This window comes from Xiphophorus hellerii, chromosome 2 (genome assembly GCF_003331165.1).
Source record: "Xiphophorus hellerii strain 12219 chromosome 2, Xiphophorus_hellerii-4.1, whole genome shotgun sequence".
NCBI lineage: Eukaryota > Metazoa > Chordata > Actinopteri > Cyprinodontiformes > Poeciliidae > Xiphophorus > Xiphophorus hellerii.
The window spans coordinates 6,449,241-6,470,970 of NC_045673.1; the positions used below are offsets into that span (position 1 = coordinate 6,449,241).

Genomic DNA, 21,730 nt, shown 5'->3' on the forward strand with positions numbered 1-21,730 from the left:
TATTCCTGGGTTTGAACAGATTGTCTTGTTCTTTTTCTTTAAAATGAATGGGGAGATTTAATTTCACATGCTTCAAGCAACAGCTGATAAATTATACAAATTATAAATAAACTAAACATTAAAAAATTGCACATCTTTTATGATTTCTGTAGACGTTTATATGGAGATGGTCCAGGTTTTGCAGCTACAGCTTCAACTCTTCCTTAGACCGACCACAAGGTTTTAGGAGAGCAACACACCCATCAGACCTTGAAGACGCCATCAGAAGAAAAACTGTTTTTACCCATAAAACACAATAAGATGATGATGATAGCAACTTATGGTTTAACCTGTCTAAAAGTTTCTCTGAAATTGTATTTTGTCTTTTGGGGAAACTTTTCACATCCTTTTCTTTGTTAATCTTGAGATATTTGCATAGCACTTAGAGGAAAGTGAGATCCACATTATAGTAGAAAATGCTAGTTTGGTTTTTGTGTTAAATTCCCCTATTGAATATGGATCAGTAATATATTAAACAATTTAGGCACTTTTTTTCTATTTTGATTAAGCAGTGGATTGGTTAGTAATGTAACTCCTCCTTCACTGTAATGTTTATAAAAAGCTCAGGTACCTGAATCTTCAGAACTTGAACGTCCTTTACATCTTTTTTCCCTTTTGGTTTCACAGTTGATTATTTGTTTGGATCTACAATATTCATTTCCAACTTCAGATTGGTTTGGTTTGTTCTGCTGAAGACATTGAAGAGTTTTACTCTCGTATTTTGTTGCTTCTGGTCTTTATCTTGACTCAACCCATCAGGTAAATATACTTGCTTAATTTTAATGAGTCAATCTTTAGGATCCTGAGTGATTTTTGTATCTGTAAATGCTGCAGGGCTGACAAAAGAGTTTCAGTCTAACATCTTAAGTTCACATTAGAAGGCGGACATGTGATTGGCAATATTTTGCATGAATGACATGTACAGATAACCTAAAATGTCAAAAATATATTTAGTTTTCTTGCATAATCGGGACCATAACCTTCTACAGCATACCTTGCTGAGGCATTTAGAGAGCTGTGCTTAACTGAAAACCTGAAAATCTCAACGAAGCGAATCCACTGAAGCTTTTAACTACAGTTTCACACCAGCAGCTTCTTTACTCATCTATCAAGCCCACATCTCTCCGGTCCAACATGAAAATACAACCTTCTTTTAAATCTTCGTTTCGCCTTTATTTGCCTGTCCATCTTGTCTTCGCTATGAAGCTTACCGGAATCGCCTGTTCTGTAAACAACCGTCTTCCACTGCAAAGGGGGAAGTGCCAAGCCGAAAGAGGCGGGCAGGCGGCCATTAATGTTAGATATTTGGAAGGTGGTCAGCACAGACTGAACGGATTTGTTCACTTCCTCTGCTGCCTTTGCTAAAACTACAGGCGGACTACAGTTCTAAAACAGAAACAGAAAATCAATGTCATCGTTCACAACTTCTCCATCTGTTCGCTGGTTCTACTGGAGAAATCCAAGTGAATGGGAGAAAGCCCATGCTGTCGGTGAAGTGATGTGTTATGGGAAAGCAATAGCCAGCGTTCCTGTTGGTGTGAACGTTTTAAATAAAAATAACAAACATAGCTGTGATTTTTTACAGCTTTTTCTACATGTCAATGCATCAGCAGGTGGTTTCAGCAAATTACAAGGTTCTGTAAAAACACTCAGAAAACATTAGAAAATGTAATTTGTACTTTTGAATACTTGAGTAGTTCTAAATGCATATTCAGTAGTATTTTCAAAAATCAGTACTTAAGTATTTTAACTTGAATAAACTTGTGCTGAACAATCTTTACTTGTAGCTGAATAATATTTGATCATGAGTATCAAAACTGGATGTACATGAAGTGAATGTGTATTGTACTAGAGCTGAGTACTTTGTCCACTACTGTCATAGTAACAGTAACATAGTAACCTGGAGGGGTTATACTGGGAGGCAGAGAGGTCTGGGGATTTCTTAAACTGGTGCCCCTCCAGCCCAGTTTCAGTCAAGAAGTAAAGGATGGACGAATCTTTCTCTTCTCACAAACAGTATCTTTTCTTCTCCCTTTTTGTCAAACTGAGCACATTTTAACTCATGAATAAAGATGCATGCAGAGCATTTACCATGAAAAGAAACAAGTATTAAAACATTGTAAATTACACTTGGGTATACATTGATAAAATTATATCTATTGCTTCAATAATTTCACTTCTCTCTCTCTGTGTTTCCCAATTATAGAGCTAACTATGGATTTCAAGAACAACTGGATTTCCAAACTGAAAGGAGAATTTTCCAAAAGCCCAGTAGCAACAACTCTAAGCTTTGGACTGATCCAGATGGCAGTTTGAGAAACTGGTGGAAGTAGATTTCGCATGCCCCTGTGACTCTAGATACAATCAATTACATTCTTTGACATGTTTCATTGTTCCACCAATCGTAGTCTTTTTACTAATGTTTGCCATTAAATGTCACTGTAAACCACTTAGAACATTTGACTGTAAATCATGTATTAAATCAGTCTGTAAGGCCGTTAGTATCACCATTATTTCAGCCACAATATGGTTGATAATTGTGTTTTTTGATGGTCGTTATTACGCCTGTGCAAAGACCAGCTGGAAGGGAACCTACGAAACGATTAAGAACGATGAGCCTCTGAAATGGTGTAAACCAGACACAGACAGCTCCAACTCATCTCAGGAGCTACTGGACAAAACCCAGCTGTGGTATTCTGAGTCGCAGGTAAGAAACAAATTAGATTTGCACAAACTAATCAGCTTAAATCGCTGGTGCCCAAGTCCAGTCTTCAATAACTATCACCCTGTAGCTTTTATATTCCTCCTCTAACACACCTGGATCATATGAGTGGCTCATTAGCAGTATTTTCAGAGCTGTGACAGAAGTCAGCTGTAACTCATCCTCTAAATCAGAAGCAGGGATGCAGGTTGGCAGCTTTCGAGGACTGGCCTTGGGTACTTTGTTGTGCTATTGAAATACTGATTTTTACATTTGTTTCTCCATTTTGTCTGCTTTTTAGTTCATCGGATTCTGGATAATATTAGGGTTGACGGGTTTTTGTGTGCTCTGTTTGCTTGGCTCCCGGTGCTCATCCAGTTCTGATGAAAATGATGGAACTTCAAGAAATGAGAGAAACGACGTGGCTTCTGCACCTGTCTGAAGCAAAAACATTAAAAGAAATCATATATGAATGTCTAATTACATAGGACAAGTCATGTGTGGTTCTCATACTTTGATAGTCCTGTGGACTCGTTTAAAATGGGGGCCAAAGTTGCAACATTTGTTACATTTTTAGCTCATGTGTACGGTGGCCGACAGGTGCAAATGCGCAGCAAAAGAGAAAACATGCAAACAAAAAAGAAGACACCCCCGAATGAAATGCAGCAAACAAAAAAGAGAGACAGCAAACACCCCCGAATGAAAATGCAGCAAACAAAAAGAAGAGACCAAACACCCGCGAATGAAATGCAGCAAATAAAAAGAGAGACGCAAACACCCCCGAATGAAATGCAGCAAATAAAAAGAGAGACGCAAACACCCCCGAATGAAATGCAGCAAACAAAAAGTGTTGAAAACGGAAGTGCTCCAGACCACTAGGGGGAGTCAAAGAAAATAGTATTCATTTCTATGGGACCAGATGCAAGATTCAGAGAAAGAAATTTGAAAGAAAGTAAAGGTATCTCTCTGAATCTTGCATCTGGAAAGTGTGATTATTGTGAGAAGTCTGAAACAATAGAGCATGTTATTTTAGAGTGTTGTAAGTATGAAGAAGAGAGAAGATGCATGCTGAGAGAGTGTGTAGGTATTAAAGAAAGGTTTAATTTAATAGAATTTTTGAGGAGAGATTTCGGGAGTAGACATATTCAAATAATTATTCGGTATCTTAAAAAAACAAAGCTATTTCATAGGATATGAGTAGAGCAAGTTGGGTGTGAATGTGTAAAGAATATCAAAGAGGGGTATATAAAGTTATAAGCAAGTTGGATAATATAAGCAGGTGTGTATGTGTGGGGGTATGTTTAATCAGGAGTTAATGGAGGGAAAAGGTAGAAAGTGAAAGTTTATAGACCATCTCGAACCACACTCCATACTGGTAAGTGGCGGTAATGCTACTGTAAGTTTGTTGCCAACCGCTAATAAATACCAAGAAGAAGAAGAAGAAGAAGAATCTTGCATCTGGTCCCATAGAAATGAATACTATTTTCTTTGACTCCCCCTAGTGGTCTGGAGCACTTCCGTTTTCAACACTTTTTGTTTGCTGCATTTCATTCGGGGGTGTTTGCGTCTCTCTTTTTGTTTGCTGCATTTCATTCGGGGGTGTTTGCGTCTCTCTTTTTGTTTGCTGCATTTCATTCGGGGGTGTTTGCGTCTCTCTTTTTGTTTGCTGCATTTCATTCGGGGGTGTTTGCGTCTCTCTTTTTGTTTGCTGCATTTCATTCGGGGGTGTCTTCTTTTTTGTTTGCATGTTTTCTCTTTTGCTGCGCATTTGCACCTGTCGGCCACCGTACATGTGAATCACTTTCACACTGCACTGCGTCAAACAATCCAAACGAATTGAGAAAACCAGTTCCCCTTCTCGCCTGTGGCGGCGCTGCACCAAAAACAATTGAAGGAAACGACAGAAAAACCTCAGAAGAAGACATGAGCCACTTCCTTCTTTGAGAAATCTAACAAACTGGATACATTTCACAACTTGGTGGACGATTATATTTTACAAGTTATGTTTAAAATTCATAATAACATATAACCAGTAACCTCCAATAAAACAAACTAGAAGTAATCAAAAGCATTTATTTTTATTGAATAAATATGTAGAATATATGGAATAAAACCAAGGAAATATATTAAAAAAAATATAAGATGCTATTAAAATAAATACTTAGTTTATATTTTAGGAAATGTAATTTTTTATGTTTAAACTATCATGTGACATGTTAATATTATATGAATAAAATGTATAAAAGTTGAATATGCTTCCTTATTATCGCTAAAACTTTGAGCTTAATATACTAGAAGACAAGAAAATCTATTTATAATTGGTAATATAATAACTTAATTTTTTCAAGGTGTTGCAAGGTTAGAGCAACTGGTTCATTGTATTTAATGTGTTTTCTGTATTTCTATTCATTTCACTCAGCCTTCAATGTGAAGGAGTCACAGCAATAAAGAAGGTAAGGTAATTATTGTCAAACATGATAAACAGCTCTAATAAAATTTAACAATAGGAGTATAATGCTGGAACACTAAACACATTTAAATACAAATCATTTTTATTTGTTTATTTCTGTCATTAGTTAAATTTTTACAGTGCATATGTTCTTTTTTCTGTTTCATATTAAACCAAGTGTTTGTTTTTGAACTTTATAGAATAGCTTTCAAAGCCAAATTTCTTACTTAAATGAACTAATTTTAGCCATTTGTCGTTTTTATACCCAGCACTCTATTATGAGGTTTCATTTTACATGCACTTAATTTTCCCTAGAAGAAAATATGCAACAAACCAACAAATGAGGGATAAGCAGCAGGTTCTGCTGCGCAACTCGACCAAATGCAGCGATTTCTATTTTATTCCAGCAGGTGGCGCCACAGTCCCAGCTGTTCCATTATTATTTATGCAGCAATTAAAACCTTCATACAAATAGAAAAGTATCGGTTCTATCATAGTTCTTCTTCAGTTCTTCCTTTTTTACCACAATTATTTCAGATCATAAAACAAGTTCAGACAAATTATGACTTCATTCATTAAGCCTGACCATCTTATTCCTTTATTAAATTATAAATTAACAAAAATTAACCACATTTGTTCATCCTTTTCACTGACCACACCCTGGTCTTATTACTACCAGACCCATTCAACTAATAGATCATCGCAATGGAGCTTGTCTGACAACACGAAGGAGACTGAAAGATCACATATTCCTTAATGAGATTCAAAACTAACAAAGGACTTCAGAGAAAAATAACATAATCACAACAGACACACATGGTGGTGGCAGCATGATGGCCTGGGGTTGCTTTGCTAAAACTACAACTAATGAAAACTAAACAACTAAATAAGAACAAATTAAAATTAACTGAATTAGACCAAAAAAAAGTCACAACAAAATAAAACTAAACTATAATGAAAAATCCAAAACTATTATAACACTGCACAAGGCCTGACATTACAGATGAAGCTATGAAAGCAACCGGGCTCAGCAGAACCACAGGCTGATCAGCTACATGTGACCCAATGCAATTATTCATGCAAAACGAGGCCCAGACAAATATGGACTGTTTCCTTCTTCCTCCAAACACGGGAGGCTGAAAGTCAAAGGGTTTGAGTTTGTACTAATCTCATCACAGCATCTTTTTGTGACTGCTGATGTTTACAAAGCTGAACATCTGGATGATGAATATGTTAATGTGTCTTCACACTGGTTTAATCAGGGGAATATTTTGTTATTTTTTGATTGCAGAGATCAGATCCACCAATAATGTAAATAAACCTTTTCAAAAATAAACAATGCAATCAAGTTATACATGAAACTGGAGCATTTTCTGATGATCGCCAGTGAAATACTTCACTACTAAAATAAATCAATACATAAATACATTATAAAATGGTTTGTTTACAAGTACAAAGTGAAAGAAGAAAAGGAAAAAACGAGGGGAAACTTCAGCGAATGGATGAATTTCCACAACCGGAGTGTAGACCCAAATTCCCAGCAGGAGAAAAAGTAAGTTTTGTGTCATTTAAAAAAGTATTTATTAAGTGTTTATTGTTAAATTAATTAAAATCTTTATTTTAATCAGTCATGTTTTCTAATCTCCCCTCAGATTTTGTTCATGACACCAGCCTCATGTTGGTTTTTCAGTTCACTGAAGTACAAGCTTCCTTTCAAAGCTCTTTGCATGTTTTCCTTTACAAGCACAAATATTTCCTTAACACTGATCTCGAAAGCAAATATGTTCTGTTGCTAAAAAATTTAAATGATACCAAATGGACATTTCCAACCACTTCAGATTTTGATATTGGTTTATTTTCTGCTTACGGTAAATAATTTCACAATGCAAACTTGATTTTATCAAGATCAAACTGCCTAGTTTTGACTTTGAAACCAGGTGGCACAGGGAATATTAAATATCCCTGATATTTGTTTTGGTTGCTCAGGGTGATTTAGGACATTTTTGTGCTTCCCACTGGAGACAACATCAGCTCTGAATGGATCCAAATGCAATTTAAAAACTCTGACCAAGGTTTTATTGGTCTGATTTGGCAAAAGTTTGAAACAGCTGACCTTTGTGTTCATGATCACATGATTTTTCACCCAGACATTACAGACTCCATCAGAGGGAAAACAGTTTCACCATTTCATGCAGTCAGACCATAATGATAGCTCCATATGGTTCATCCTGTTTAAGATGTTTAATTTGATCATTTTCAGCTTTTGCTTCAGTTTTCTTTCAAAATGTATTTTGTCTGTTTTGGAAACTTTTCACATTTCTTTCTCTCTTTTTTGTTAAAACATTTTGAACTTTACATAGTTGCATCCACAACGTTCTCCAAAATGCTACTTTGTGTTTTGTGTTAAATTCTATTGATTATATTGGGCCAATATATTGAATAAGTTTTATCTAAACACTTTTTTCTATCTTGTTTAAGCAGTGGATTGGTTAGCGATGTAACGCCTCCTTCGTTGTCCTACTAATAAAAGGACAGGTGCGCCTACTTTAATCTTTTTGTGCTTTTGCTTCCACAGTTGACTTTATTTGTTTTGAACTTCTGTTTTAATTTTTTACTTACTGGATCAACCTCAAATTGGTTTATTTTGTTCATCTGAAGACATTGAACATTTTTATTTTGTATTTTGTTGCTGTTCTTCATCTTTATCTTGAGTCACACCATCAGGTAAATATATTTTCTTGATTTAAACTGGTCAAATGTTGGATTCCTGAGTGATGTTTGGGAAAACGGCTTTAGAAGTGACAAAAGGGAATCAGGCTAGGACGGTTAAATTCATATCAAAAGGTCGACTTGTGATAAGATATTTTGTACAATTTACATGCATAGATAGGGCAGATAATCCTGAAATATTCTCTTTTTTTTTGCTTGCTTTTTTCCGTATAATCAGGAAAAATACATCAGAGCAACAACAGTTCTTTATGTGGTTGTATTCAAGTCCAACCAAGAAGATTTATCAATGAAGACACAAGGAAGTAAAGTGAGTTTTATTATGTTTTATTGGGATTTTACTTGAAAAACCACCAGAGCAAGGTAGCATATAAAGTGAAATGAAGATCCAAACATGGCTTTCTGAAACAGAATATATATTTACAGTGTGCAACACACATGTATTCAGCCACTTTAACTCTGAAAGTATTTCATTTCTAAAATGTTCTTCTTGTGATCAGCAGGCTTGAAACCTTTGCCTCTATGTTTCTGATATAGAGAAATGTTTCTGATTGTGTATTCAGATTGTCTGGATGGACTTTGTGGATTCAATTTTATTTTTTTTAAATTAATTTCTTTATTTTTTGCTATGTGATTAAGAGAAACATAAAAACAGTGCAGGTGACCATAACAGCAGGAACTAACAGAATATATTTGCATGAACCAGTTCCTTGTTTACAACGTCAAATTTTCTGTTTTCCAATAACTGTACAAATTATTCAGAGGGAAATACTTCCATGAAGGATTTCCCTATCACTATGGTAACATACCATAGTGAGGAGAGAGTTGAGTAAACAAAGTTTTCATTTTTCCAGTCAGTTTCCCATCTGTCACATTTGCATAGGAGCAGATCTCTTTACACTAAACCTGAAATTAGCTTCTACAGACTGAAATCAACATCTGGAAAAGCTGTGGCGCTCGGTGAAAGTCAGTTATCACTTTCCCAGAAAGGGACTTTCTGTCTTACTGTGGCCTCCATAACCCAGAGTCAGACTCTTCTTGCTAGCAGTGTATTTATTTTCTTAACTGCAGTTAATGGTCTAACTGCATTTTAGATACCAGTTAGATACCAATATTGCTTTTGCTAGGCTTGTCACAATAAACAATAAGTCAATTAATTGCATGATAAATTACAACAAATTCAATTTCCATTTGTATGATTTATTGTTTCTCTTTTTCTACCAACAACTGGATGACAAAAGTCTCCAGTGTGGCGCCTTGGGCTCAACTAGCCCTTTTTTGAAGGACAATTTTGCTTAAAGAGACTTCATAATTAATTGTATTTGTTGTTTTTGGTTAAAATTCTTTATTTATTTCAGATATTTAAAATGTCTTCCAGTTCCAGTGTTAAATGTTTTTTAGAATTTAAAGTTTATTGATCTTTTAGAATGTGTTCTTGCATTATTATGCCATTACCATTATATTGCTCGAAAACTATCTCAACACATTGTCATTTATCGCAATAACTTCTGGGACAAATTATCGTTCAGCATAATTTATTGAGACAGACCCAGTTATTGCTTCTCCTGATTTAATTTTTTTCTGTGTTTTCCCCGTTATAGACTATGGATCCAACTATGGACCTGAGAAACAACTGGATGTCTAAACTGAAAGAAGAATTTTCCAGAAGTTCAGTGGCATCTACTTTAGGCTTTGTATTGATCCAGTTGGTGTTGGAGAAACTGGTGGAAACTGAGTTTTCATGCCCTTGTGACTCTAAATACAACTATTTACATAGTTCAGTATGTTTCATTGTTCCACCATTTATAGTCTTTTCTCTAATGTATGTCTCTGCATGTCACTGTAAACTCTTTGACGCCTTGAAACTCGGCATTATTCCAGCTGGAGTATGGTTGGTAATAGTGTTCCTTGATGGTCGTTATTACGCCTGTGCAATGACCGATTGGTCAGGGAAGTATGAAATGATTGTGAAAGCTGAACCTCAGAAATGGTGTCAACCATTAAACCTCAACTTATCTCAGGAGCTACTGACCAAAACCCAGTTCCTGTATTCTGAATCGCAGGTAAGATATAAGGACATTTTCCTGAGATTTGCATAAATGATGAGGAGTTTTTACTGCGAATGAAATCTAATTTTTAACATTTGTTTCTCTTTTTCTCTGTTTTTTTAGTTCTTTGGATTCCTGGCAGCGTTTTTGTTGACATTTGTTTATATTTCATGTTTGATCATCTCTTCCTTGTTCTCATACTGCTGTGCAAACATGGACAGAACGACCATATTCCTTCTTTCCATTTTTATCGTTCCATTATCTACTTATTGTTTAGTTCTACGGATTTTTGACTCTATTTTGGTTGCCTGTTCATGTGGTTTGGTTTGTCTGGCCCTGATGTTCGCAGGTAAACTCACAGAGGACTGAAGAGTTTAATAACTAACAGGATATACTCAGGGCCGGCCCAAGCCTCCATGGGGCCCTGAGCGAAATTTGGTTTGGGGCCCTCTACTTCTGCTAACAATGTGGATGCTGAAATCAACAGACGATTAGATCATTCACACATCTGATATAAACTTATTGCATCTTTGATGGCGCTGTTTGCATTATACCCTATGCATGTATAGTATAGGATACATTTATCAGCCAATCGATTTCTGGGTTAATTTTGGGGGATCGTGATCAGCCGATACTTACATGTGAAGCCCATCTTATCCACTGATCTTATTTTCGTCAGAAAAGGTTTAAAAATGAATTGATTTAATAAATGTCTTGTGAGTGATTTTACGTTCTGGTTTGTGTCTTGCCTGAGATATCTAAGACCCGGGTAGAGAGACGTGTTTCTAAAGAGATGGTTGTTACTGTCTCTCAACAGTACCAAGGATTCTGTGGAGCCCAACACAGATGGTCTTGTTAAGTGTCTGTTATTGCGCAATAGCCAGCCCCGCCCTTTCCTCACAACTCTCCTGGGCTGACTACTGACCAGTTCTCTGTCTAACAGGTCCGGAAAATCTCTAAGACCTGGGTATTACCCTAATGGAGATCTATGAGAGATAATCTGTTCAAACTGGTGGCGAAAGCGATTCGTCTAGCTCTAACTACCTCCAATCCAGAAGCTACGACCCTTTACAGTTAAGAAACAATCAGCTGAGTAGCCCTCGCAGCTGCATAATTCCAATAACCACTTCTGTTAACGGTAGCTCGCTTCCTATCATATAACTCGCTCTTGGAACCGGCTAGATTAGATTTAGTGACTTGGATGTAAGTCCCGGGGTCATTATTTACACTCACCAAAGGAAATTATGAAGCCTCCTACTTACTGGAATCATGTGCATTAGTTTTACCTTAGTTAAAAGAACTGAAAAATAGTCAAATGACTCAATTAATTCCAATGTCCACCAACCTCATTAGAATTTTATAGTATGAATTTATTAAGCACGCTTAAGCAGGGATATGCGACATACAAATCAATAATCAATTGTATATAATTCAAAAACAGTGTAATAAAATTTACATGTACAATCATACTACCCTGTCTCCTTTCCCTAACTTATGTCGCACGTTCTAAGATGGAATTTCAGGGAGCAGATTCAACTCATACCCAGACGATGGTGGATCTTTTGGCAACAGGAGTTTCTAGCATCCTTGGTCGAGGTCTTTGCCTTGTGTGGAAAAATCCTCCTTAGAAAGGAAACAAAGCAGAACGGGTCCGAATCCTTTTGCAAAACCCAGTTCCTTATCCCTCAGGGATCTTTGTCCTTCCTCCAAGTCTTGTTGCAGAGTTTGAAATTGTTGGGTTGAGACGGGACCGACGGTCGAATAAAGAACCAGAGCTGAGGCGGTGGGATCCAGTCCTTTCTTAGCGGTGTGAAGTCCGAGCTCCCCCGTGGTTCTGAAGTGCGGTCCGTTGCTCAATCTGCTGCTTCGTGTTGTCTCTTCTTCAGCGCCGCCGGACTAGGAACAGTTGGTTCCTCTTTTCAGCCCGTTTTTATACACTTCTCCACCATGTGTGTGTACGGGGAGTTTTTGGTCTACGTGACTTCCTGAACGTCTGCTGTGTCTCGTGAAAAAGTCCCAACGTTTCTCAACCTGTTTTTGCTGACTGTAGTGGAAAGTCCCGTCCTTCCCCAAACCTGTTGATCTTAGCCAACCTCACCGTACCACCCATCCTGTGCGCCCTGGCCATCTGTTCAGAACTGCTTGCGACATTTCCTGTTATCAGGACCTCACCCATAAATTCCTCTTCTTTCTCTAACTCACTACATTATTTGTTACTATTCATTAGACACATTCAACCTGTATTACTACGAAATTGATTTCAAATCATCACAGCTTCTGATATTCATTAACAATAAATCACATCTTTCTCATAATTATTTCATTGTTGTTGCCGTTACAGATCATTATTCAGACATACATTTCAGAATGTTATTCAGTGATTACTTATACCCATATCATACATATACAGTTTCAATTATTATTATAATCAAATCACAAGATTGCTTATTTTCTCTCAGGCCTTCGTGCACCTTTTCTGCGTGCACCCGGAAAGATCTCACACCCCATGCCAGTTTTCTTGACATAAGGAAAGGGGTTGTTCTTTGATGCTGAAGGGGGCATTTAAGTTCTGGGTTGGGGAAGTAACACGTATTGTCTCCATGATCAAGGAGCTCTCCGCTGCTGTTATATGACGCTGCAGAGGTCTATGTGAGAGCAGCTTGACCCGTCTCATGATAAGATTATGCAGATAACCTAAAGCAGAAGAGGAGTGAAGAGCATGTTATAAAATTTTCCATTACAGTGCTCAGGTGAAAGTACAATACACATTGTTTCCTAAAATGCCACTTTCTGTTTTGTGTTCAATTTCATTATACATAATGTTGGGGTAATTTATAGAAGAAGTCGCAACTAAGCACATTTTTAATACTGAATTAGCAGTGGATTGGTTAGAAAAGTAACTCCTCCTTTACTCTCCGAATTATAAAAAGGACAGGTACGCCTATCTTCAGGAAAACTGGAAACTTCAGAATGTCCTTTACATCTTTTTGTGCTTTTGCTTTCAGTTGATTGCTATTTGTTTGAACCTCTTTATCCATTTTTGCTGACTGGCTCAACTTCAAATTGATTTGATCTGATCCACTGAAAATATTGAAGACTTTTACTGTCTTGAATTTTTGTTGTTGTTGTTCTTTATTTTGAGTCATACGATCAGGTAAATACGCTTGTTTTATTTAAATTAGTCAATCTTTAGGATTCCAAGTGATGTTAATAGAAGGGTATGGAGGTGACAAAAGGGAATCAGTTTAGAACTGCTAAATTAATATCAGAAGGTGGTATTAAAAAAGAGGATCATTTAATGCTAGCTTTGGACAAAACGTTTGGCTCCTGCTTCCTCTTTTAATTTTGCCCGGGATCTTCGACGAGTGACGTTCTCAGTGGGCGACGTGCAGCGACCGCGTGCTGGTAAAACGAAACAACAACAAAGCGTGTTGACGTCACAGATCACAGAGTTTAATCTCATACAAAGCAATGAACAACAAAACTGCAGAGGAACAGAGATATGCATTTTTCATAAGAATAAAGACACACAAGGGGGAAGACAGACAAACACAAAACAAATACAAAAAGGCAAAAAATAGCGGCCGCTCTCTCTCTCTCTGCGTGCTCCGTGTACGTAATTTTTATACCAAAATAGGTGTTTCCCTATTTAATTTATGCAGCCAAGGCGTTCCGTTCTTTGACCAATTAGAAACTCCCTCAGCACTCAGAGAACTTGGGAACGCCCCTCATTTCAGCTCCGATGTCTGGTTTTTATCTAAGTGAAAGGGCGGACCACTTCGTCTTGGGCCGTGCCAGGTACGGGGAGAGGCGCCAAAGAGTCTGTAACTCCTATCGGAATGTAAATTTTATTGCTTTGTGTCTGTCAGCGGGGGAGGAAAAAAAAAGCCCTGCTTTGTCTGCTTTCCGCATCTCAGACGAGACCTGTTCCAAATAAGAGTATTGTATAGAACTGTTACACATGTCGTATATTGGCTATATTAAACACCAAAAAATAATCATTTTTCTTAACAGTGGACATGTGATAAATATTTTGTACGATTAACATGCATACATTGAACAGATAACCTGACATTTTACAATATCTTTTTTCAAACAATTAGTTTGAATTTATTTCAGGACCTTGATCTCAGGATGTTGACCATTTTGGATCAAGGCCGCCATCTTCTCTTTTTTATAGACTTCGTATCTGATTGAACTCATCCTACATCTTTTGAGATACAGACTGTTTGCCATGAAACATCAAGGTGCAATAACTTCCACATGCGAGGTCACAGCTGTATCAGACTTTCTGTCTCATTGTAGACCAGCCTTCATCTGTGCCAAATGACATACAATGTTAGAAGCTGGAGTTTTTGTATTCGTAGGGAGCTGTTTTGTCCACCAGGGGGAGCCATAAGGAGGCTTCTGGAGGAGGATGGTCGTCGTGAGTTATCAACCTCATCAACACCAGCATGAGAGGAGCGGGTGGCCAGTTCGCCGGCGCCGGAGTGTTATACCCGTTTTGGTACCCTGAGCCCCTCTGAGCTTCGTTCTCTGAGAATTTATTCGTGTACTCAGCTAGTCTGAGCCTTTTTCCCCTGACCTTCTCACAGGATTCCTCTCGTGGAGCCGTTCCTCGGTCAACTGCGGTCCGACTAACTGCCCGCCCTCCGACGTGCCTCCCTTCGGCTACTCCCAGCCGTCGGAACCTGGACTGAACCCTTCTCTTGTGCAAGAACCCAGACTCCAGCCTCCCTACAATCTACCTCCCTGGCAGATCCTCTTCATCTCTCCCAGTAAGCCCGCTCCATTCCTCCTTCCCCATAATTCCTACAACCCACTTACCTGTCATCTCCCCAGTCCTCAGATCGCTGACACCCCGGATCCAGTGGGTCTCGAAGTTACTCACATTTCACTACTGTTGATCTGTTCATCAATAAATTTTATTTATCTGATCCCTCCATCTCCTGTTTGTGTTCTGCATGTGAGTTAAGCGAGTAGCGTCCAACATGACATACAATGACAATAGCAAAGAGAGAGTTGGGTAAAAAGCCAAAGTTGTCATTCTTCCAGTCAGTTTCCCACCCCTTGCTTATGCACAGGAGCGGATCTCTTTACACTAAACCTGAAATTATCTTCTCTAATAGATGGACTGTAGTCAACATTTGGAAAAGCTGTGGAGCTCGGTGTAAAGTCAGTTATGTTTTCAGGACATTTTCCCAGGAAGGGACTTTCTGTCTTACTGTGGCCTCCATAACCCAGACTCAGACTCTTCTTGCTCACAGTGTATTTATTTTCTTAACTGCAATAAATGTTTCTTTCTTTAGTTAAACTGAGCATGTTTTAGCACATGGATGAGAAGAAACTTAAATCGTCCATAGTAGGTATAAAAACATTTTAAAAAAACATTTTAAATTCCAGTTTATGCATTTTTAAAATGCTTTTTAAATTCCAGTTTGGAATTTTAAAACTGGAATTTTTTCCAGTTTTTAAATTTGCATTTATAATTTGCATGATTAATGCAAATTAACTGATTTGCACAGTGTTGTATAGTAACGAAGTAAAAATACTTCACTACTTTACTTAAGTATATTTTGGAGTACTTCATACTTTCCTCGAGTATGAAAATTTTTGATGACTTTCACTTTTACTTCACTATATTTCCGAACTTAATTGCGTACTTTTACTCCGATACATTTTCAATGTGTGGTTTAGTTACTCCTTACAAAAAAGCGAGAGAGAGAAACGCAAGTGTTTTGACCCCACCTACTGATTAGCAAGTAGCAAGCAGGCTACCGAACAAAGTCGGTAGCCTACTTGCCTGGGCTTGTTCATCACCACCAATAGGATACACCTGTTTCGCTTCTCCCATTAAACACAAAGCAAGTCTCGCAATCAGCAGCAGCCACATGGAGGAGGAGACGGAGACCACAACACGGCTCCAGGGGAACCACCAGCTGGTGATGAGAGCCCATGGCCTTATTTAAACACAATATACTCTTTCGTGGGTGTTAAAGATTCGTCGTACCGCATGCAGTGTATGTTATTCCTGCCCGAAGATGTGGAAATTCTATCTTACAAAAACTCCCCGTCCAACTTGAAGAAACACATCGAGGTAACGTCTTATGAAATGGTTATAATCCTCCTGTTTCAGTAACTATAGCTTGGTCACTATTGTGAAATCTTGAGCATAACGTTACCTGTATAAATGAACTTTGTTTGGCATTGTTTCAGTTCCACACGTGGTGTATTTAGCTTAGGCCTAATGTTGACTGTAGCAGGCTACCTAGACTCCTCTGTTCAAGGGGGGACAGAAGCCATAGCGATAGCAATTTAGACTAAATTTAACGAATATAGGAAAGGCATGCAAGTTCAAAACCACAAACCATTAACATGTGCTACTCTTTAAAACTGGAACAATTTATTAGCAGGTTTAATTTTGCCTGCACTTGGTTGTGTACATTATTTTAAGTGTATTTGACAAGTTTACCAAAATATAAAAAAAAGTCATTCAAACTGCATTTGCTTTGTTTTACTTTTTACTTGTACTTTCATTATATTACTTGAGTACATCCATTTTTACAGTAATTTCCATACTTAAGTACAAGAAGTTTCAGATACTTTAAGACTTTAACTCAAGTAACATTTCAGTCAGTGACTTGGACTTTTACCAAAGTCGTATTTTGGAGAGATACTTATACTTTTACTTGACTCTGAGATTTCAGTACTTTATACAACACTGGATTTGCATTTATTAATCAATTAATAAATGCAAATCAATTAATTGCATGATAAATTTAAATAAATTCAATTTACATTTGTATGATTTATATATATATTTTCCCCCTCTCTTTCTATCAAAAACTGAATGACAAAAGTCTTCAGTCTGGTGCTTTAGTCTCAACCAGACCTTTACTAGAAGCATTCTTCGCCGCTCTCTCCTTCACGCTGTCACGGTTGCTATTCAACCTGAGTTACTAAGGTGGGGGCGGGTGATGGCCCCTGTCATTGATGGCCCCGCCTTCGCCAGGTGCCTCATCTGTCTGTTTTTGATTTCCTGTGACAACCAGAGGCTTATTCCGAAGCAGACTTGGGGTAAATACAGGAAGCTTTCACCAACCGCGAAGGTCTAGCCTTCACGGTTGGTGAACTGTGAAGGTCACCTACTTCGTAGTTGGTGACCTTTATAGTTGGTGAAGGCTAGAGCTGTCCGAATTCACAGCTTTTCTCTTCCGGTCGTCGTTTATTCGTGTATTTGCGGTCTGTGAAGGACGTGTCCTACGCAGACGTGTCACTCGAAGGATGCAGACCCTGAATTCGGACACAGCTACTATCTTGCCTTCTGCTGATTTTGGTTGCTTGGTTACGAACAGCCTTTGCCGTTATTCAGCTATTGTGTTGTTCAATAAAAATCTGAACAGAAAATATTCAGCAAATACATCTGAGCCTCCGCTATAATCGCCCTTTAGCCATTTCCCGAATCAGAAGCTACAATCGGAAGCCGACTTCAGCTTCGATCCAGACGGTCCGTTAGTATCACGTTTTAACAAGATACGCATCACGTTATAACATGATAGCGCTCAAAAAAATGTTTTCCTCCGTGATAGCAGTATGCTTCCGTACTGATCTCACGCAGTGAAATTATTCATGCAAAATGAGGCCCAATCAGTATGGAGGGCATAAAAATGAGCAGGCTTTTTTTCCTCCAACCAAACACAGCAGGTTGAAATCAAAGAGCTGGACTTTGTCCAAATCTTACCGCACCTCTTTCTAGCTGGTGTGTCTGAGGCTGCAGAAAACTTAGGATGAGTCTGTTCACGTCTTCCCACTGGTTTGATCAGTGCGCATAATGTTGGATATTTTGTAAAAATCTAATCAAATCTACAAAAAATGATGTGTTCAGAAAATATGCAGTACAACTTTTGAACAACTGGTTCAAAAATACATCAATTGAAGTAAAAACATTAGAGTGCAAATTGGCGAAGGGAAAAGTTCCACACATTGGGCTGAATGCCCAGAAGTGAACACAAGCAGGAGAAAAACTAACACAAAATTAATTAAAGTTTTAAACAGTTTTATAGGTCTTTATACATAAAGAACCAGTCTTGTTTTATTAGTCACACTTTTACACTAGCTTCATGTTTGTTTTTCATTCACTTAGCAACATGCCTCATTTTAGAGCACTTTGCATTTTTTTGTTCCTAACACAAACACTTACTTAGGAATGTGTTATATCAGCGGTCCCCAACCTTTTTACTCGTGCGGACCGGTCAGCCCTTCACAATTTTGCGAGTCGTAAGTATCGAGTCCAATGCTGTTGTTGGGGGGTGCGCCGCAGTACTCCGGTGTTGTTTTGTTACTCATTCTGCTGCAAATTGGCTCAATTTTGACGTAACCGGTAAAACAGGTTTAGGATTTTCAAAATAAAAGATCCGGAAGTAGTTCATTATTTCTTGCGCAGCCCGGTAACAATTGGTCCGCGGCCCGGTGGTTGGGGACCACTGTGTTATATGACTAAAAAAGAAAGTGAAACAAAACAGGAATAAAGGCAAAATTAGAGCAGAAAGCCTCAGCCACGCACACAGAAGGAGCTTTTTAACTTCAGCCCTTGACACTGGTTTTTGCGCTGACGGTAAAAACAAATTATTTCTACAATGCAAACTTAATTTTATAAAAAATTAAATGGTAAAGTTTTAACTTTGATAACCAGGGAACAGTATGAAGTTAGTGGGTTTTAAAAAAAAAATTTATTAAAAGAGAGGATTGTTAGTGGTGGTTTAGTTGATATTTTTAACTGTCATTAACTGTGTTGTTGTTAAGAGCAGACATAATCTCAAACATCTCTGTTTGTCATATAATTTTTCTCTTGTTGGTTATGTTTTGTTTCATTGGAAACATAAATTATCTCATAGTGATGTTAGATCATTAAACAGGTGGTGTTCATATTTTGAGAAATAAAATAACCTAAAAGTGGCTAAAGCTAAAAGGTAATGACTTCTTTTGTTTTGTTTCTTTCTGCAGAGATGAATGTAGCAGGAGTAAAACAATTTTTCTCAGCAGTGAAGGGACAGCTTGAGAATAATCCTCTGGCATCAAACATTGGCTTTGCACTGATCCTTCTCTGCTTTGAGGAAATTGTAGAGTTGGAGTTTGTTTGTCCCTGTCAGTCGAAACTGAATGCTGCCTCTGCGTTATCATTTTTCTTAGCTCCAGCATTGATTGTCTTTATGCTCATGATTAAAACAGATTGTCTGTGTCTGTGTCCGTGTAAATCATGTGTGCAAAATGTCCTTGGTGGTGTAGTTCCTGCTGTAACATGGTGTATAATACTGTTAATAGATGGTCGTTATTATGCCTGTTTTTGGACCAACTGGTCAGGATACTATGAACTTAGTGAGAGTGAGGCTGCTTCCCCTCTGAAATGGTGTAAACCATTTAATTTATCTCATGGAGAAGAGATCCAGACTCTGGAGTGGTACTCCAAGTCACAGGTAAGAGCTAGTTTCTACTTGTTTTACATTCATCAGCATATACACTCTGCTAAACATTGACATTATTTTTACATGCATTTTCTTGATGTGTTTTTTTAAAAGGTCATTGGACTCTGGGTTGCAGTTTGTCTCACTCTAGTTTTTAAGGTCTATTTGTTCTGTATGTCCTTCTTCTGCAAACATCAAGAAGGAACAGACAATGTAAATCCCTCTCAAGACATCCCTCTAGAGGGGCAGAACAGAGAATGACAGAAATTCAGAAAAGAAAACAATCACATTTGGTGGGAGGACTACCAATTTGAACAATCAGACATAATGCAGAAAATCTAGAGTAATGTTAAAATATCTTCCAATTATTCAAGTGCTATGGCGGATAATAAAACATTTGTAAGATATACTAAATTTACTTCTAGTTATAACAAAACAATGTCTTTACTTTCAAAATGTTATGTTAAATGGTTTGTTTTCTTAGAATATTAATGCATATTTCCTGTTTAGATTATTTATTGTATTATACATTCTAACTGTTACTTTTTTGTTTCTTAAACATATTTACATTATATTCTGTATAATTTTGAAATCATCATATTCAAGTCAAAGGTGTTGTTGCCATGTTACAGAGACTCTTTTCCGTGTGTCTAGCTTGATGCTTTGGGTGTGGCTTCATGTTGAACCTGAGCATACAGCTAAACAAATCTACTTATTCAAATCCTCCATTGTTTCGGGAAAAATTGAAATTTAATCATGTTTATTTCGTTACTTTCATTTTCCAAGTTGTATTACAGCAGTGTAACAGAGAGACAGGTGTGTATGTATGTATATGTGAATTTTGCCCATAATAATAATAATAATAGTGTGTATGTGTTTGTAATGAGATTTTTGAACCATGTGTTTGGAGCCACCTAGTGGTGTGATGAGTGACTGCATGCAACGGGTCCTGCAGGCGCTCTCTCGGCTTCCCCCTCCAGGATCCTGAGGAACTGCTGGTGGAGGTGCGAGAGAGGCAGCTCTTCGCTATTTCTTTTACTTAGGGTCATATTTTTCTAGTTCAACAATTAACGAAATACTGTAAGATCATTTAACAATTGTAAATATCATTTATAAAGTTTTCTCGTGGTTGGGCTGGAAAAATGTGACCCTATGAGTGGGAGCTGCGCCAGTTGGTGTTTGTGACTGACCGCTCGGTCACAACGCTAACTGTGTCTTTTGTTTTTCAGCTGTTGGACCACTTGCGTGCAGTCAGAGTCACATTGTGAGAATTTCATTTTATATCGCACTAGGTGGGTTCAAAGTATAAAGTTATGAATATATATATATATATATATTTAGAAAAAAAATGTTTTGTGAATGTAACTGTTAACTGCTCTGGCAGCTGTCTGTTATTTTACTGATTGATTCATGGAATGAAAATGTTTTGTTTTGAGGAATTGTTAACTGTTTTATTGTTTAAACTATATGATCACATCTAAAAAAGAGAAAAATAAAGAATTCTGAGGAATGCTGGTGGAACGATTGGACCACTTGCGTGCAGTCAGAGTCACATTGTGAGAGTTTTATTTTATATCACACTAGGTGCGATATAAAATAGCAAGCAAGGCTACACTGGTGCTGTGACAAGCGAGAAGGGTTACACCAGCTTTAGATAACCTTCGCCTTCACTCTCACTTTTCTAAATGAAATTCATTGCAACAAATTGCTCTTTCTAAATTAATTAAAATAAGAGTCTACCTATTTGTGTTCTGTGAAGGCATCAAGGGTTTAGTAGAGAACATTAGACATCAAGCGGCATCACAAAACCTGAACAACTTTGAGGGTTTATAGTTAAAACAAACCTCACTTAACAAAAATAAACTCCACTAAACAGGTCATTTACATTTTAGCAACACAGTCTGTCTTTTCTGTTCATCTCTCATTAGTTGATCCAAGTTTAACTAGGGAAACAATGTTTCTTTGCAGAGAAACAAGACATGTAAGTGAAAATACATACATTTTCATCCTGTGTCTTAAGCTGGGATGTATCACTGTTGCAAAAAAAATTGTTTTTTCAATAGCCTGCTTGTTGTGTTAATGTCTTTTTTAATTCAAGAATCATTTCACTCTTAATAAGGTAAAGTAAGTAAAGAAAAAGCAGTGGATTGGTTAGTTGGACAACTCCTCCTTCAGCATCTCCTCTGATAAATAACATGAAGGTTAGACTGAATACACTCACTTAAAGGATTCTTTATATTTTCTGACAAACTTTTCTGATAAATAGCTTTCATTTGTTTCTTGGACTTGTAGTCAAAAATATTTC

At 37.5% G+C, this 21,730-nt stretch overlaps 3 long non-coding RNA genes across 5 annotated transcripts; all 3 read left to right on the top strand.

Annotated features, from left to right (window-relative positions):
* The first annotated feature begins 566 nt into the window (after positions 1 to 566).
* Positions 567 to 3,319, top strand: LOC116711707 (uncharacterized). Its single transcript, XR_004337313.1, has 3 exons — positions 567 to 798; positions 2,246 to 2,746; positions 3,042 to 3,319. It is a non-coding gene; the product is annotated as an uncharacterized LOC116711707 (long non-coding RNA).
* A 4,460-nt stretch (positions 3,320 to 7,779) lies between these two features.
* LOC116711699 (uncharacterized) lies at positions 7,780 to 10,912 on the top strand. Of its 2 annotated transcripts, XR_004337311.1 has the most exons (4): positions 7,780 to 7,913; positions 8,137 to 8,226; positions 9,518 to 9,979; positions 10,088 to 10,912. It is a non-coding gene; the product is annotated as an uncharacterized LOC116711699 (long non-coding RNA). The 2 variants fall into 2 exon arrangements; XR_004337310.1 differs by lacking the exon at positions 8,137 to 8,226.
* A 1,193-nt stretch (positions 10,913 to 12,105) lies between these two features.
* On the top strand, positions 12,106 to 21,168 carry LOC116711692 (uncharacterized). 2 transcript variants are annotated; one of them, XR_004337309.1, is made up of 3 exons: positions 12,106 to 12,120; positions 18,983 to 19,437; positions 19,540 to 21,168. It is a non-coding gene; the product is annotated as an uncharacterized LOC116711692 (long non-coding RNA). The 2 variants fall into 2 exon arrangements; XR_004337308.1 differs by lacking the exon at positions 12,106 to 12,120 and adding an exon at positions 18,524 to 18,578 and having other exon boundaries at positions 18,968 to 19,437.
* The last annotated feature ends 562 nt before the right edge of the window (positions 21,169 to 21,730 follow it).